Here is a 19,199-nt window from a genome sequence, read left to right on the forward strand (position 1 = left end):
TTGGAATTTTAAAACCTCTTTCTAGGTTAAACCAGATATCAGTAATATACAACCTAGGGTCTGTTTATACAATCCCAAATGCGCAAATAAATATAATGTGCGGAAATATAAAGTGTGCACATGATATGTTATCGAAGTTTAGCCAATACTGCTTACGACCCCGCCTTAGCTCGCAAGCCTGATGATTCAACTAATGCTCACTTAACGAGTGGAGCGGTACCAGTTACAAATAGGTCAAATTACCAGGGCTGACCTAAACCTTTACACACTCTCCTTATGGAGTGGAGAAGGCCCTAACAATCGATCCTTGCGAGCTAGATCAACACACCCTTAGACCACGCATGGAATACAACAATGAATATAAAATTTGTGTACAAATAAAGATGTTTCTAATACAAGCAGATTTGTACAGATAAGCACAAGCAATAACCAATGCACTTCAATATGATAGGAAATATAAGCTCAGTGAAGATATATGAAACTACTCTCAATATAATGTCAATATGCAATCAAAGTGTGAGAGTGAGTTTAGCAAAGTTTCTTTGAAACAATATATATAAATATATCAACCAAAGATAAGGTTTCAAAGATTTTCAATAGTATAATCAAATATCTAAAAAATGATTTCCAAAAGTTTAAGCACAAGAAATATTTAGCAAACAAGCTTGTCAAAAATATTTTCTACAAAACACAAGACAAGCACAAAAGTCTTGCAATAAAGATGCAAAGACTCACAAGCTTAAGAAGGTTTCCCCAAAAATGAATTTATGAATTAAATCACCAGGGAAGACCTCTTGGTTTACTTTCAGAAAAATCAACAACCAATTCACGTATTTGAGAGTATAAGCACATATGAACAATATGGGGTATCTAACAATACTCTCACCAAAGATGTTTTAGCAAAGGAATGAGAGTGGGTGGAGTATTTGGGCTTGTATGGAAATGAAAGGCTCAAGAAATTTTAGAGAAATTTTTGGCTAATGATTTTCCTAATCCATGCTTAATCTTTCCAAATGAAGGAGTATATATAGACATGCTCAAAATTATAACTGTTGGGGGACATAGGTGGAATTTTAGAAAATATTAATTAAGATTAATTAAAATTAATCTCATTTAACTTGCAGTAAAAATGTCCAACCCGAGAGTTTTCGATCGACTTAAAAATAAGTTCGGTCGACTATATTGATAAGTACAGTCGACCGAGGCTCTTTTGAATTGTAGATATAGTGGGCTGAATTAAGGCGATTTTGAGAACGTTTGAGGTTTGGTCGACTATATTTAGATTCAGTCGACTACTCATTGAGCTCGATCGACCCAATCTAAAATGACCTATGAGTTCGGTCAACTAATTTATTGGGGGTCAGACATATGCCAGTTTGGTCAATTGTGGAAGATACGTTCATAATATATTTGGTCGACTGAACCTTGGTCAAACTATTAACCCCTGAATGGTTTGGTTGACTGAGCTGAATATAACCAGCTGGGTTCAATCGACTGAGTGACTTTTAATTTTTATTTTAGGTCTTAATTTTGATTATAGTTTACCCCTGTTCATATGAGTATAAATTTTAAGATATAGGGGATTTGTCATGTGGTGTGTAGGGACCTATGGTCAGTCTACGACCTAGGCTTTTTAATTTAGCCTAAAAACTTGGCGTTAATTATTACAGTCCTACCATGCATGTCATGCATTAATTATTACAGACCTAAATAAAAATAGAATGAAATACAATACAACTTGAAAAAAATAAGAAACTTCATGCTCTGCTCATTTGCAATTTCATGGATTGCGCTGAATGGTGTGCGCATTCAAATACTTTTCGGCTTCCATTTCTCATCTGTCATCCATGCTTAGAAAAATGAACCTGTTCATACACTTAACACACAGATGAGATACTGTGATTTTTCATAATCAAAACAGGGATCGAACTCAAAAGTCAACATAGTAGGATCCCTGTTGCTAGTGACAAGGGCATAAGACACCAGATCATCAAAACCATATTTGGGGGGTGGCCCGACAATGCGTCTATTTCTATCTACAGCTATACTACATAGCGGATGCTGATCACCTGAGCTAGAACTCCCTGTGATCTAAACATTATCATCATTACCATCTTGAGTTTCTGACTCCAACTGCACCACTTGCTGATCTTTCGAGCTGGAATCCTCTGCATTTCTGCCTTGAGTCCCCAACTTCAGCTAAACCATATGCCTATTATTACTGCAGTTTTCTAACACCTATTTCTCTTCTTCTTCCTGAGTATGTCGCAACATGACTTTCTCATCAAAAGTCATATCTTTGTTGATCACCACCTTGTTTGCCACTAGATCCCACAGCTTGAACCCTTTCACACCATTTTGATACCCCAAAAAGATGCACTGTCTAGATTTTTCCTTAAGCTTTGATCTCTCCTCACAAGGAATATGCGCATAGGCTGGACACCCAAATACTTTAAACTTGGAGTAGTCTACCTCGTTACCTGTCCACACCTCCTCGACAACTTTCTTATCTTGTGATGTCCTTGGTGATTTCTTAACCAACAAACAAGTCATTCTCGCCGCCTTGACCCAAAAATTCATTACAAATCCAGCATTCAAACTAAGACACCAAGCCCTTTTAGCTAGGGTTCGACTTATCCTCTCCACCACACCATTTTGTTATGGTGTCCAACATACTAAAAAATGTCTCCTTATACCATGCTACTAAAAAAACTCTTTGAAACCTAAATTTGTGTACTTAGTGTCACTATCTGACCCAAGGCACTTTATCTTTCTCCTGGTCTGGTTCTCCACCTCACCTTTCCACAATTTAAACTTGGAAAACGTCTTAGATTTGTGCCACATGAAGTACACCAAGACCTTTCATGAGTAGCTATCAATGAAATTCAAGAAGTACACATATTCCCCTCGTGATGCCACTCTTATCGACCCCCAAACATTTGTATAAACACAATCCAATAATCCCTCTATTTTGTGCATGACTGCCATAAACTGAACTCTATTCTTCTTCCCAAGCACATTGTACTTGTAGAAATCTAACTTACATGATTTTAAAACCTTCAGAAGATTTCTCGTATGAAGTTCCTTCATCCCACGTTCACCCATATGCCTTAATCGCATATGCCACAAAATTGTAATGTTAGACTCAAACTCTGCGGCTGCAACTCCACCTATAACTGTTATACCCAGCAGTGTATATATATTCCTCCGCACTCTCTTCCCCTTCATCACGGTCAGAACGCCCTTGCTCACCTTCATTATCCCACCTTCATATTTGTAACTAAACCCATTACAATCCAAGGTGCCTAAAGAAACAAGATTCTTCCTCAACTCAAGTATATGCCTCAAATTACACAACATCCTCAACACACTATCGTACATCTTTATTATGATATTCCCCATCCTGATCACTTTGCATGCAACATCTTTCCCCATCAGAACAGAACTAGAACTCACCAATCTGTACGTAGTGAATCAGTCCTTGTTGGGTGTCATATGATAAGAACATGCTGAGTCCAAGATCCAAGCATCTGCAAACTCATCTGACCTAGATGAAACCGAGAGCATATCACTGTTACTGCTCCCAAAATCCCCTTCTTCTACTAATGAGTCCCTAAAATGCATGATTTTAGACCCTTATTAGCTTATCCTTACTTTATTACTTATTTTTTAAAAACTTGACTCGAGATATGTAGATTGACTAAATAGCGAAAGGGTAAAAAGGTAAATTTTGCAAGCTTCATCGACGAAGCCATTGTTCTCGTCGACGAAGGCCTTCGTACTTTTTGTCGTTGAAATTTAGAGCCTCGTTGACGAAAAGATACCGAACGTGTTGTAAAATATCAGAATAGGGTTCATCACCGAAGGAGCCAGTTCATCAACGAAATGTATGGATGACTCGCCAACGAAGGCACCATCTTGTCGACTAGGTTGGCTGGGTCAAAAGGTCTATAAATATCCATTTCTCTTGCTTAGTTGCTAAGAAACCTCAAACTCTCTCTCTCTCTCTCTCTCTAGAACCAGCGAAACCTCTTCTTCTCTCTTCGATTCTTCATTGTTCGTTGCTTGATTCAACGATCCGACGTTACTACATGGATCAAGGGAGGAAGCTTTATGTTTTTAGCAAATCGAAATCTCGTTTTGAGGATTTTTGGGTTTTGACCCAAAAACGAGGTAAGGGTCTGATTAAATTTCGTTTCGGAATATATGTAGTAGTAAGAATTGTAAGGAAGTATTGTTCTTCATTGTTTAGGTTTTGGTGTCTCAATTCGTAGTTTTGGAGCCGTAGAGTTCGTATTTTGGTATTCAGGAAAAGGTAAGGGGATATTGTTTATATCAGTTTATTTTTGAAATTAGGATCGGTAAACCTGTAGTTTACGATCGTATGTATGTTTTGGTTACTTATTTGGGAAAATCTATTGGGTGAAAATGTAGGATTTTTGGGTTATAGTTTTTGGAAAAATTTGGGGGTTTCGGGTATCATCTCTATTTTGTTGGAGAAATCGTATACTTTTATTAAAATTATAGTATTGAAATGATCATACCCATATTTGTATTAAATTGTATTCTTGAACTGAAAAGCGATATGATTTGTTGTATACTCAAATAAGTGTGGAATAAAATGTCGTATGTAAATGTTCCAGGTTTTGTAAAATGGCTAGGGGTGGCTAATTACCGTACGCTGATGAGTATAGGGACATGAGTTCCAAAATTGTTCCAAGTTTTGTAAATCAGTTAGGGGCGGCTAATTACCATACGCTGAATCAGCTAGGGGCGGCTAATTACCGTATGCTGATGCCATGTCTCGACTAATTACTATGGGCGAGAGTGTCTAACTCTATATCTGAGGGTGTGAAATATCGCTTGTTCTTTCTAGGTGGTCACTGATGGGTGTGAGCAACACCGTAGTGGCAACGATATCGCTGTGAGGTTTTGGTTATTGCAGGTTATTGGGTGCTCGTATTGGCAACGTTATCACTGTGAGGCTTTGGTTATCGCAGGGTAATTGGATGCTTAGTGTAATGACACTGACCGTATGTTTAGTATTGTATATATTGGAATGGATTTGTGAAAAATACTGGAACTGTATTGAACTGTATTGAACTGTATTGTATTGTGTTATGTTTTACACTGAAATAACACTCGTATGCCACACACTCATATAACCTACTTTCTTTCTTATTGAGAGGTGTCTCACCCCGAACATACAAATTTTTTTCAGGTCCTTTAGGTAGCTGAAACTAGCATCCTAGCGTCCGAAAGCGGGGGTGTCTTTTAGCTACATTTAGTACCTATGTAGGTACGAGTTTTGTAGTCGGGTTGTCAATGTTGGGTTTTGTAAACACCCGGAGTATGTATTGTATTTTGGGATGTATATTTCCAATTATGTATAGACTTTGGTATGGTATGATGTATGCATAGAAAGAACATTTTTTGCTGCGTATTTGGTGAGTATGGATATGTATGTCAATGTGTATAGGGTGTACGTGTACCCCACGGGGTCGGATCCTCATTCAGTATTGTATCATGTATGTTTAATTGATACAGAGATAGGTTAGGTTACTATATTTACACCTGGGACCCATCTGTAGGTTCGGGGCGTGACAACTTGGTATTAGAGTTAAACCGGGTTGTTAGGTCTTGTAGACTTGGTTAGGCATAGTTATGTGTACATACCAGAGTATAGGATGTAGGAAATGTGTAGAGTAGGTCGAGGGTTGTTTTGTTGCTTGATGGAGACTCATTGGTGGTATTCTGTGTTTTTTCTAGAATGATGATTTCAGTAAAATCACGGTAAACCATTGATGGTTTTGTGTCGGTGTGGTAGGACGAACCTGTACCTGTGAGAGTAGTGGTTGACATGATTAGCTTTCAATGATTGTGTTAACTGTGTATGAAATAGGAATTCTAACTGATTCATATCCTATTTTTAGAATGGATCTTAAGGATAACAACTTGGATAGTGGTTCCAAGGGGACTATGAGTGATGAGTCTCCTTCTGTGCCTCGAGGTTTGACGAGGCAAGTTATGCGGGAGATCGGACAGAGTGTTAGGAGATGTGAGCACTCTTTTACGGCTACGGGTTATACTATAGAGAGGTTCACCCGCATGCACCCTTCGACGTTTACGGGAGGACCCGATTCGATAATAGTAGAGAATTGGGTGCAAAAGACCGAGAAGATATTGGAAGTTCTGCACTGCACCGACCAGTAGAAGGTTCTCTATTCTACCTTTCAGCTGGCAAAAGAAGCGGAAATATGGTGGATGACTGTGAATCTTCTTGAGAAGTAGAGAGTTAGTCCATCTAGTATGACGTGGAGTCACTTCAAGGAGGTATTTTTTTAGAGATACTTCCCAGCTTCCACTTGTGATGCTAAAGCTGATGAGTTCTCGAGCCTGGCACAGCGAACCTTGATGGTGCATAGATATGCCACCAGATAAATCGAGTTATCTCGTTTCGCTCCATACCTGGTCCTAAACAAGTATGAGAAGGCTTGGTGATTTGAGAAGGGTATGAGGAAGGACATCCGCAGGCTTGTGGGGATGCTACAGATCCGAGAGTTTTCTATTCTAGTGGATGAATCCACCATGGTTGAGACTGACTTCCGGGGGGGATGAGGTAGTACATGAACAGAAGAAGAGGCCAGTATCTTTTAGTTCTCAAACTGGTCCTCAACAGGGACAGTGGAAGAAGAAGAAGAACTATAGTTCTGGTTATCGTCAGAATACCGAGCGGCAGAGTTCTTAGGGGGATCCATCCTCTGCACCATGCACCAAGTGCCGTAAATGGCACAATGGTGAATGTTAGCCATTCTGGGGTAACTGCTACAACTGTGGAAAATCGGGCCACATATCCCAGAACTGTCAGGCACAGAGGAGTGATATGCCTGCACAGAGCTAGAACCATGGGAGTAATTAGATGCCTCGGGGAAACTATCAGGCAAACATGGCTATGGCAAGGGTGTACTGCCTTACTCCAGCAGATGCGGAACACGTTGGGAACATGGTGATAGGTACCATGTTATTACTTTTGAATAGAGTTGTTGTTTTATTTGATTTGGGAGTAAACCATTCATTTATATCTGTTAGTTTTGTGAAACTGTGTGGGGTTGAAACCCAAGTAATGGATGAGTGGTTGTCTGTGGCTACACCAACTGGGAGTGTAACGATTTGTAGTAAGATGTTAGGAAACCGCCCAGTGGTTATTTAGGGAAGACTACTACCGGAGAACCTAATAGTGTATGACATGTGTGGATTTGACGTCATACAGGGGATGGATTGGTTATTATTTAGTTATGTGGTGATTGATTATCGTAGGAACGAGGTCGTGTTTAGGCCTCTTGGGGAGTAGGAGTATGAGTTCGTGAGATCGTGTATGCGTTCGACGCCATAAATTCTGTCAGCTATATAGGCAAAATGATTACTCTTGGAGGGTTGTCAAGGGTACCTAGCTTGTGTGAAGGAACCACCTCTAGATGATGTGAAACTGGAAGATATTCGAGTGGTTAACGAATTTCTGGATGTATTCTTGAAATACTTACCTGATTTACCTCTCGATTGAGAGGTGAAGTTCGCTATCAAGTTGTTGTCAGGTAAGGCACCGATTTCTAAAGCTCTATACCGGATGGCTCCAGTTGAACTTAGAGAGTTGAAGGAGCAATTGCAGGAACTATTGGACAAGGGCTTTATCAGACCGAGTGTTTCGCCCTGGGGAGCTCCAGTATTGTTCGTGAAGAAGAAGGACGGGTTGATGCGAATATGCATTGATTACCATGAGATCAACAATGTGATAATAAAAAACCGATACCCGTTGTCTTGTATAGATGATTTTTTTTCCCAACTGCAGGGAACGTAGGTCTTTTCGAAGATCTAACTATGGTCAGGTTATCATTAGGTGAAGGTTAGGACAGAGGATGTTGTGAAGACTGCCTTCCGAACTAGATAAGGTCACTACGAGTTTCTGGTCATGCTTTTTAGGTTGACTAACGCTCCGGTGATATTTGTGGACCTAATAAACAAGGTTTTCCATGAATACCTAGATCAGTTTGTACTAATGTTCATCGACGACATTCTAGTATACTCTAAGAGTTCGGAAGAGCATGAAAACCATCTAAGGTTGGTACTTTAGGTATTACAGGAGAAGAAGTTGTATGCTAAGCTGAAGAAATGCGAGTTCTGGCTGAATCAGGTTGCGTTTCTAGGCCATGTCGTGTTGAAGGGTAGTATCTCAATTGATCCTAGTAAGATAGATGTAGTTGTTGATTGGGTGACACCAAAGAGCGTACAGGATGTTCAGAGTTTCCTTGGACTAGCTGTGTACTACCGGCGGTTCATGGAGGAATTCTTTAAGTTATTTGGCCCTCTAACACGGTTAACGAGGAAGATGTGAGATTTGACTGGACTGACGAGTGCAAGCAGAGTTTCTAAGAGTTGAAACACTGACTGGTCACTCCTCCGATTTTAACCATCCCATCTGGGGACGGTGGTTTTGTGATTTACAGTGATGCATTGTTAAAGGGTTTGGGATATGTGCTAATACAAAAGGGCAAGGTAATTGCTTATGCTTCTCGGAAACTCAAGGAGTACGAGAAGAATTACCCCACGCACTATTTAGAGTTAGAGGCAATAGTATATGCGTTGAAGATTGGAGACACTACTTGTACGGTGTACAGTGTGAGATCTTCATAGTCCACACGAGCCTCAAATACTTTTTCACATAGAAGGAGTTGAACATGAGGAAGAGGAGTGACTCACTCGAAAAATGAGCAGCTCGAAAGCTATCCCAAGTATAGGAGTTACATCGTGTAATATTAAGCCCAAGGGCTAGATTGTCTCCTCAGGGAATGCGTTTTAATCTCAATTTCACGTTCGTCCAATCGAAAACAAAAATGCACTGAACTTGGTTCAGATTCGGGTTTTCAAGATTGTGGAAACTTAAATGAAAACACAAATTAAAGTCCTAAAACTAGCACGCACAGAATTAAATAACCATAATAAAAACCCTAATCTACTTAAGGAAACACTAGAGCATACTAACTACAAATGGAAACCTTAAACATGGAATTAAAAATACGCAACCACAATCACAATTTAAACACGAAACAAACAAAACTCTAAACCTAGCATGCAATGAAATTGAGAGCAAAAATGAAAACTCTAATCTACTCAAGGAAACATTGGGACACGCGTTAATTAAAAATGGCAACCTAGAACATGGAATTAAAAACACACAATGGAAACTAAATTAGACACACACTAAAAAAAAACCAAACCTACTAAAAATTGAACCTTTAGCACAATTAAGAGATCAAATCAAGACTCACAATTTAAATGTAAACATGAACTCAACGGAAATTTAAAAGACATAAACAATAACGGAACACAATAAAAACACAACCTTTACTAATCATAGACCCTAACTAAATTGAATTTCGACAAAAAAAATATCTGAATTTAATTAAGAATGCTAAATTAAAATAATTATCAATTAGATAAACAAAGAGATTAATTTAACAATAATGAAATACTCAACATTACTCAACTTAAACAAAAAGAAAGAAAACTCCAATAACATTAAAAAAAACTAAAATTTCTTCAATATTCCAAGATTCAAAGAAAAGTAAATAAAAGAAAGAAAGAAAGGAAAAGAGAGAGAGAGAAACAAATCCACGGAGCCGTGAAGTTGCTGCTGTGCTGGAGAAGTTGCTGCTGCGCTTTGGTGGTCCTGCTATGGAGTCGGCTAGTGTTCAGCTGTGCTTGGGGACTGCTGAAGATGGTGGAGGAGGCTGGCCATACTACAAGAGGGCAGAGGAGGCCAAGAGAAACAGAGGAAAGGGGGAGAGTGAGGGAGGAAAGACAAAGGGAAGGAAGAGAGACAAGGGGAGAGAAGCAGAATTGAAAAGAACAAAAAAAACAAACTAAAGAAGAAGAAGAAGAATAAGAGGAGAATGGGGAGCCATGGGGGCTGCCTACGCAGGAAGAGAAAGAGAAGGGTTAAATAGGATAGGGGGGGAAAGCCCTAGACCCGAATAGGAAACCCGAATTGTTATATTTTTTTTATTTTTTTTCATTCTCTGTTCATCGCAAATCTGACTCTTTTGGAGCCTGTATCTCACAAAACTCAAAACACAAAAGTTGTAGATAATCCTTTCCTCTTTCTTTAGAAATTTGAATCGTCTCGATCGGAGCTCGGACGGAAAAGTTATGCACAAAATATGAACAGGTGTTGGTTTTGATTCCCGGGAATTTTCCTGTGACAAAAAATTACCAAAACTTCATAAATAGTGCAATAAAGTTCAAGAATGATGATTTTGGCATTTTATTAAAATATTGTATAATTTTAGATATTTAATTAAAAATATAAATCATAAAGCTCGGGTTAAACGTCAAATTACACAGTTTCGGTGCGTAATCAAGGAGGTGGCTTTAACTAATCAAGGACTACATTTGCCTAATTAGCTATCACTTGGGAAAAAACTAATGTGGTAGCTGATGCGTTGAGTCGGAAGTCAAAGCATACATCAGTATCTTTAGTAGTAGGTCAGCATCATATCAAATGAGATCTGGAAATTCTTGGTGTGGAGTTGGTGGATGGTAATTATTAGGCTTTCATAGCTAGCTTGGTGATTCAGTCAACACTATTTGAAAGGATTAAAGCTGCACAGGTTAATGATGCAGAGGTAGTAGAGAAAGTGCAGTAAGGATTGGCTGCATAATTTAACATTTTTGAGGAAGGTGTGCTGAGATTTGGGACTAGGCTGTGTGTTCCAAATGACGAGGGGATAAAAAGGATGATCCTAAAGGAGGCGCATCGTTCTTTATATATAGTACATCCGGGTAGTACAAAGATGTATTGGGATTTGCGCAAGTCCTTCTGGTGGAGTGGTATAAAGTGGGAGATTGCTCAATTTACGGAGCAATGTCGGACGTGTCAGTAGGTAAAGACTAAACATCAGAGGCTGGCAGGGCCGTTGCAGCCATTGAGTATCCCGGAGTGGAAATGGGAGCATATCTCCATGGACTTCGTTACCATGTTACCACCAGCACTACACAGGCAGAATGCCATCTAGGTAATCGTGGACAGGTTGACTAAATATGCTCACTTTGTATTGATGAAGGTTAGTTACTCTTTGAGTAGGCTAGTAGGGTTGTACGTACAAGAGATAGTTAGAATGCACGGGAAATAAGTAACCATTGTTTCAGATCGAGACTCGAGGTTTACTTCTCGATTCTGGAAGAGCTTATAGGAAGCACTAGGGACGAAGCTTACTTTCAGTACAACGTTCAACCCCTAGACTGATGGACAGTCAAAGTGGACAACAGATCTTGGAGGATATGTTACTAGCTTAGGAATTAGACTTCAGTGGTAGTTGGATTCAGTTTCTACCATTGGTGGAGTTTTCCTATAACAACAGCTTCCAGGCTAATATCGGGATGGCACCATTCAAGGCATTGTATGGTCGGAGGTGTCGGTCTCCTTTGTATTGGGATGAGGTCGGTGAATAGCAGATATTGGGTCTCGAACTTGTAGAACAGGCTTTTGACAAGATTGGTTTGATTAGGGATAGGATTAAATTAGCTCAAAGTCGGCAGAAGAGGTACACAGATTTTCATCATCGTGTGTTGGAATTCGAGGTTGGGGGTAAGATATTTCTGAGAATTGCTCCGATGAAAGGGGTGATGAGATTCGAGAAGAAGGGCAAGTTGAGCCCTAATTATATCAGACCATTCGAGGTACTAGAGCGAGTGAGTTCGATAGCCTATAAGATTGTACTACCCCCCTGCTAGGGGTGAGCAAACGGTCGGTTCGGTCAAATTCGGGTAATTAACCGAATTAACCAAAAAATTCGATTAAATAATACCATGAACCGAACCGACAGAATTGGAAGAAGAAACCGAACCGAACCGAACCGAACCCGACCGAATTACCCTTCGGTTAACCGATTTTAATTGAAATTATTTAAAATTGATTATTATAAAAAAAATTTTAAAAATCAAATCCAGCTTAATTAAATACCTTATTTATTAATTTTATTAATAAAAATGATATTTTACCATAGAACAAAGAACCCAAAACAATAAAAATGACGACAAAATATAATAATAATAATAATAATGACGAGTATAAGCAAATTTAATTAAACTCCTTAATGCACTTACATAAGCAAAATAGGGTTGTTCACGAGAAGCATAACCATTAACCAATGTTCATAAAATTGCCAAACCAAATGACGAGTATAAGCACAAGTTTAGTTTCTACTAAAGGCAAATTAAGCAAGACAATCCCAGAGTTCAAAAGAAAAAAAGAAAAAGAAAAAGGTGGGTGGGAGTGAATTGGGGGTAGGGTTACCCGCTGTCAGCAACTCTTAAATTTGAAGAAAAAAAAAAATCTATAATGACACCATCAGAGGCTCACAACTAGCCAGTTAGGTGTCTAATCCCTGGTTAGATAAAATCTAATCAATGTAAAAATAGAAGTATAGAACCTTGTTTACATAAAATCTAATAAATGTAAAAATAAAATCATCTACATACCAAAACAATCTAGAATATCTTCCTAAAAAAATATAATCATAGACCAAACATGAAATTTAAAGGTCTGTAGTGTCTACTTGGATTTGAGTTCAAGAGTACACAAAGTTCCTAATATTATATTACAGACCAATGTAAACAGTTTGTGCAAAATAAAAATAAAAAACAAACATAAAATATAAATTGTTTCTAAAAAATTAAAATAAAAAACTAGGACTTCAATGCTTCATACATCAGCTGACAAGTGACAGCTACAATTTCATGGCTTCTTGTATTAGAAACTCCCACTTTTCAGCTTCTTACATTACAAAATACAAGCTACAATTTCTCTGCGCTTATTTCACCTGCAAGTCTGCAACAAACCAAAATAATGATAATTGATAGCATGTAATTTATATGACAAAACACTAAAGCATAATCTCAATATGAAAGTATGAAACTAACCCTTTGTCTTTCTTTGTTTGTCTTATTCACCAATTGTGAACTCCAATGCAACCTTTGACAACTCTAAAAAATTGTATAGAAGCACTCGTAAGTTGTAATAATTAATCATTCAATGAACAAATGAAAATTTTTGACAATATATAAATATAATATTACCTTTTTCTAGATTTTCAAGGTCATTTATGTCTTCTTCAACCTTAATTGGAGTATGTGAACCCCGCATCCAATCTCATGTACAGATAAGAGCTTGAACAATTTTAGGAGTCAAAGAACTCCTAAAGGCATCGAGAACACGCCCCCCTGTGCTAAAAGCAGACTCTAAAGCAACTGTAGAGATGGGTACTGCTAAAACATCACGAACCATATGTGAAAGGACGGGAAACCTTTGACTATTTAACCTCCACCACTCCAAAGAACCTTTGACTATTTCACAATCCTCCCCCAAATACCTATCCAACTCTGATTTATTATCTCCACCTCCAATTTGAGTCTTGTACTTTTGATACAAAACTTTGAACTTTCATTTTGCCGCTTCACCTTGACCAGTGGAGCAAGTCGAGCTTGAAGTTTCACTTTTGTTTTATTCTTCATTTTTAGATTGTGACAACTTTTTATACTCAGCAAACAATTCAAATGTTGTATCCTAAACCTTTTTCCCCACCAATAAACCTTTGTCACCTTCATACATAGTAGAAAGAGCATATTGCACAAATCCCAACTTACGTCTCAGGTCAAGAACAGATGCAACAAAAATCAACATATTCATTTTGTCAATGTTTCCCCAGTACTTGTTGTATTTATCCTTCATTTTCATGCTTATTAAACTCAACTCCAAGTCATAACTATTTTCCCACTCTTTTAGAAGACAATCAATCCAACTAATTTCATCAAAAAATGTATTACTTGTAACATACAAAGAACCTGAAACTCGTATAGTGAGTTCATAGAAGTGTTCCAAAAACATCTCAAATTTTCTGACTTGTTCCCAATCAAACTACTTGGTATGCCATCCCTAGTCTCAAGCTCAATTCTAAATGAAGGATCTTCATCCCTAAACCTTTCAAAAGCCATTTCATATCTTTGAGCTGTGTCTAGCATCAGATAAGTAGAATTCCATCGAGTGCTAACATCTAGGCATAACATCTTTTTGCATTCTACTTTTTCTACTTCTGCGCAACGCTTGAAATTTTTCAACCTAGCAGGTGAATGCCTAACATATCTGACTGCATCTCTAACACGAGCAACTGAATCCCCCATTTCTTTCAAACCATCTTGCACAACTAGGTTAATTATATGTGCAATGCACCTCATGTGCAAGAATTTGTCTCTTAGAATGTCTTTTCTCCAATTTGAAACTTTTCTTTTTATGTAGGAAATTGCAACGTCATTTGAACTTGCATTATCTACAGTCATTGTAAACACATTATCAACTCCCCAGTCAAGCAAACACCTCTCAATGGCCATACCTATCTCTTCACCTTTATGACTATAAATTGGACAAAAGTTAAGGATCTTTTTGTTCAATTTCCAATCATTATCTGTAAAGTATGCAGTCAAACACATATAATTGACCTTTTGCAAAGAAGTCCATGTATCAGTTGTGAAACTAACCCTTTGAGAGGAGGTTTTCAAAAACTTTTTCAACTTTAACCTCTCTTCCATGTAAAGGTCATAACAATCCCTAGAAATTGTCCATCTTGATGGAATTTGAAAACGAGGGCATGCAACTTTCATACGATGTTTGAATCCCATATTCTCTACAAATTTAAAAGGCAATTCATCAATAGTAAGCATGTAAGATAATGCCTTTCGAATTGCCTCTTGGTCAAATTTCTAATTTGTAAGAGTTGCCTCTGAGCTCTCTGCATTTTTTAAGGCTGGTTGATAATTTAATTGTGTCTGTTTTGTTTCTTCAACATGTGGATTTTGTGCACATCTAACCATATGATATCTAAGTGTGTTCGTACCATTCTTTTCAGGATCAACACAGTAATCAATAGGACAATAATGACACTTACCCTTAATTTCACCAGACTCTGTCGCAAATTTAGTGAAGTGATCCCACACTTCAGATCTTGGTCTCATTCTCTTCCTAACTTTTTGATTAGATTGAGTAGGAGGATTAGTAGCACTTTCACTTGTCATGCTCGGATTTGAAGGCTGACGTTGGGAATTAGCTTGCGTCATTATTGCATCCTCCAAGTTTGGTACCTCTACCTCTATAGGCAAGTCATTGCTCATTTTCCCTTTAATATCTGATAAAAATAAAAAAGAAGGGTAAAGTCCATCATAGAAGCATACTAATCCAAAATTTAAAAAAAAATACTCTGAACACAACATAAAGCATTCTTACCTTAAAAACTTTAACATGCTTACTATGTCATCAACAGTAGATTGACCTAAAGAAACATGCATGACTTTGTTTATTGAAGGAAAAAACTAAAATAAAACAATATGCTTACCTATTGCATTCATATTCATAACTTAGCAAATGGCAATCATATGCAGAAAGCTCAAAAAATGTGGTTTTGGGTTTCAATTATTAAAAATGCATGCAATGAGCACGCGTTGATCATCCCACTGAAATTTACTCGATGCATTTGTTGTGAATAACATTTTAGTGAATAAATTTGCATCACTTATTTCTGGCTAAAAGAAAATAAAATTACAATACAACATTTTTCCACAAAATCAATTGGAAGCACACACTTGATAATGTTTCAATGGAACATGTTCTCATTGAACTTTCAAGATTTAAAATTTTCAAGCACTAAATAATGCATTCCAATAAAACTAACCAAGAACTAGGATAAATTTTCTCCAGATTTCACCTAATTTTCATGGCTCTAAGGTGGTGTTTGGGAGCATCCATTAAATATTTTGAAGCTGAATTCGTTAATACACACAAAACCAAATTTGTTGAATAATCCGAAGGTTGTAACTATTTATACTGAAATTGAAATAATCATCCTAAATGCAAAATCAACTTCAAAGACAAAACATATTTTCCATTCTTAACCTTCTAATAATTTCTACCAAAAATTAAAAATGAAGCAGCAAAAATGTCGATAAATGCGAACCCAAAAAACGTAGATAAATATAATAACAAAAGTGGAAGAAGAAGAAGAAGAAGAAGAAGAAGAGGCGGAGGAGGAGGAGGAGGAGGAGGAGAGGAAGAGTTACTGGGGTCCGGGTTTGTACGCAGCAGTCAGCACGGCGAGTTGGTGGTTGAGACGCTGAGGGCCGAGAGGCTGGATTCTGGAGAGTCGAGCTGCCGAAGACTCGAAGAGGTCAGAGGGGATTTGCCAACTCCGAGAGGTGGTCCGATGGAGAGCTACGGGCCTGCGGGGCAGATCGGCTACATTGGTAGAGCGCAGAGAAAGTGAGATTGTGAGAAACCTAGCCCTAACTCTAATCCCCAATCCCCACTGTGAACGAAGCCTTTTTTCCCTCTAGGCCCCAAGCCCCAAGCTCGACTGCTGTAACCATTCACTGCCCGACCCAATTATAAATTATATAAAAAATGTAATTAATTAGTAATTCGGTTAATCGGTTAACCGATATTTTTTTACCGTTAACCGAATCGAAACCGATTAACAGAAAGTTTGTAGAATTCTAACCGAACCAGGTATTCTACCCGAATTGAACAGGCAAATTTCGACCGGTTAATCCAGTTAATTCGATTTTCACCGAATTATACTCACCCCTACCCCCTGCGCTCTCGAGGATCCACGATGTATTTCACGTATCCATGTTGAGGAGGTACATGCCGGATTCGTCATGTGTGATTAGTTATGAATCTTTAAAGATTGGGGATGCTTTGGCATATGAGGAGATGCCCGTTCAGATTCTGGACGGTAAAGTTCAGAAGTTGCATACCAAGGAGATACTATTAGTGAATGTGCTGTGGTGGAATCACATGGTTGAGGAAGCTTCTTGGGAGTTAGAGAAGGAAATATGCCAGAAATATTCGCATTTGTTCTGAGTTGTAGTTTTGATAGCAGGGTCGGTATGGGTATGTATGTATGTATGTAATGCTTTGTTTTCGTAGTAGTATTGTGTGGTTAGTCTCTGGGAGAGTATATGATATTGTGAGCTCCCAAGACAATGTATGTAAGTAACCACAGTGTTCCTATGCCATAAGTGAGGGTATGTATGTATTTGGGATGGGGCTGCTATGTGGGTGGCCACCGGTTCTTCCTAGAGTTGGGTATGCATTTGGGTATGTAGTGAGTTGGTAAGTGAGAGATTACAAATTTTGAGGACGAAATTTTTGTAAGGAGGGAGGTTGTAAGAACTTGACTTGAGATATGTAGATTGACTAAATAACAAAAGGGTAAATAGGTAAATTTTGCAAGCTTGGTCATTGAAGCCATTTTTCTCATCGACGAAGGCCTTCATACTCTTCGTCGCCAAAATTCAGAGCCTCGTCAATGAAGAGATACTGAACGTGTTGCAAAATATTAGAATAAGGTTTGTCGCCGAAGGAGCTAGTTCGTTGACAAAATGTATGGATGACTCGTCGATGAAGGTGCTATCTCATTGACGAGGTTGGCCGGGTCAAAGGGTCTATAAATATCCATTTCTCTTGCTTAGTTGCTAAGAAACCTCAAACTCTCTCTCTCTCTCTCTAAAACTAGCAAAACCTCTCCTTCTCTCTTCGATTCATCGCTGTTCTTTGCTTCATTCAACGATTCGATGTTACTACGTGGATTAAGAGAGGAAGCTCTACGGTTTTAGCAGATCAGAATCTCGTTTTGAGGATTTTCAGGTTTTGACCCAAAAACAAGGTAAAGGTATGATTTCAATTTCATTTCGGTATATATGTAGTAGTAAGAATTGTAAGGAAGTATTGTTCTTCGTTGTTTAGGTTTTGGTGTCTTGGTTCGTAGTTTTGGAGCCATAGAGTTTGTATTTTGGTATTCGGGAAAAGGTAAGGGGATTCTGTTTATATTAGTTTATTTTTGAAATCGAGATCGGTAAACCTGTAGTTTACGATCATATGTATGTTTTGGTTACTTATTTGGGAAAATCTATCAGATAAAAATGCAGGATTTTCGGCTTATAGTTTTCGAGAAAATTTGGGGATTTCGAGTATCATCTCTATTTTGTTGGAGAAATCATATGTTGTATTAAAATTGTAGTATTGAGAAGACCGTACCCATATTTGTATTAAACTGTATTCTTGAACTAAAAAACGATATGATTTGTTGTATACTCAAATAAGTGTGGAATGAAATATCATATGTAAATGTTCTAGGTTTTGTAAATCAGTTAGGGGCGGCTAATTACCGTACGTTGAATCAATTAGGAGCGGCTAATTACCGTACGCTGACGCCATGTCTCAGCAAATTACCTTGGGCGAGAGTGTCTGGCTCTATATCCGAGGGTGTGAAATATCGCCTGTTCTTTCCGACTGGTCATCGATTGGTGTTAGCTACACCGTAGTGGCAACAATATCACTGTGAGGCTTCACTTATCGTAGGGTAATTGGGTGCTTAGTGTGATGACACTGACCGTATGTTTGGTTTTGTATGTATTGGAACGAATTTGTGAAAAATACTAGAATTGTATTGAACTTTATTGTATTGTGTTATGTTTTACGTTGAAATAGCACTTGTATGCCACACACTAATATAACCTGCTTTCTTCCTTACTGAGAGATGTCTCACCCCAAATATAAAAATGTTTTTCAGGTCCTTCGGGTAGCTGAAGCTAGCATCCTAGCGTTCGGAAGTGGGGATGTCGTTTAGCTACATTTTGTACCCGTGTTGGTACGAATTTTGTAACTAGGTTGTCAGTATTGGGTTTTGTAGACACCCGAAGTACGTATTGTATTCTGGGATGTATATTTCTAGTTATGTATTGACTCTAGTATGCTATGATGTATGTATAGAAAGAACATTTTCCGCTGCGTATTTGATGAGTATGGATATGTATGTGGATGTGTATAGGGTGTATGTGTACCCCACAGGGATGGACCCTCATTCAGTATTGTATCATGTATGTTTAATTGATACAGAGATAGGTCAGGTTACTATAATCATATCAGGGACCCATTTGCAGGTTCAGGGCATGGCATATTTACCCATTGTTATCATTGTTCAGAGTTATGTAATGTTTGTTGGTCTTTTCAGGAAATACATGTTAAAACCAAGGAGTTAGGCATACAAGAAGCTAAAGGAGTATCTAAAGTATACAAAAGTCAAAGTCAGATGTTTAAC

This window comes from Malania oleifera, chromosome 3 (assembly GCF_029873635.1).
Source record: "Malania oleifera isolate guangnan ecotype guangnan chromosome 3, ASM2987363v1, whole genome shotgun sequence".
Taxonomy (NCBI): Eukaryota; Viridiplantae; Streptophyta; class Magnoliopsida; order Santalales; family Ximeniaceae; genus Malania; species Malania oleifera.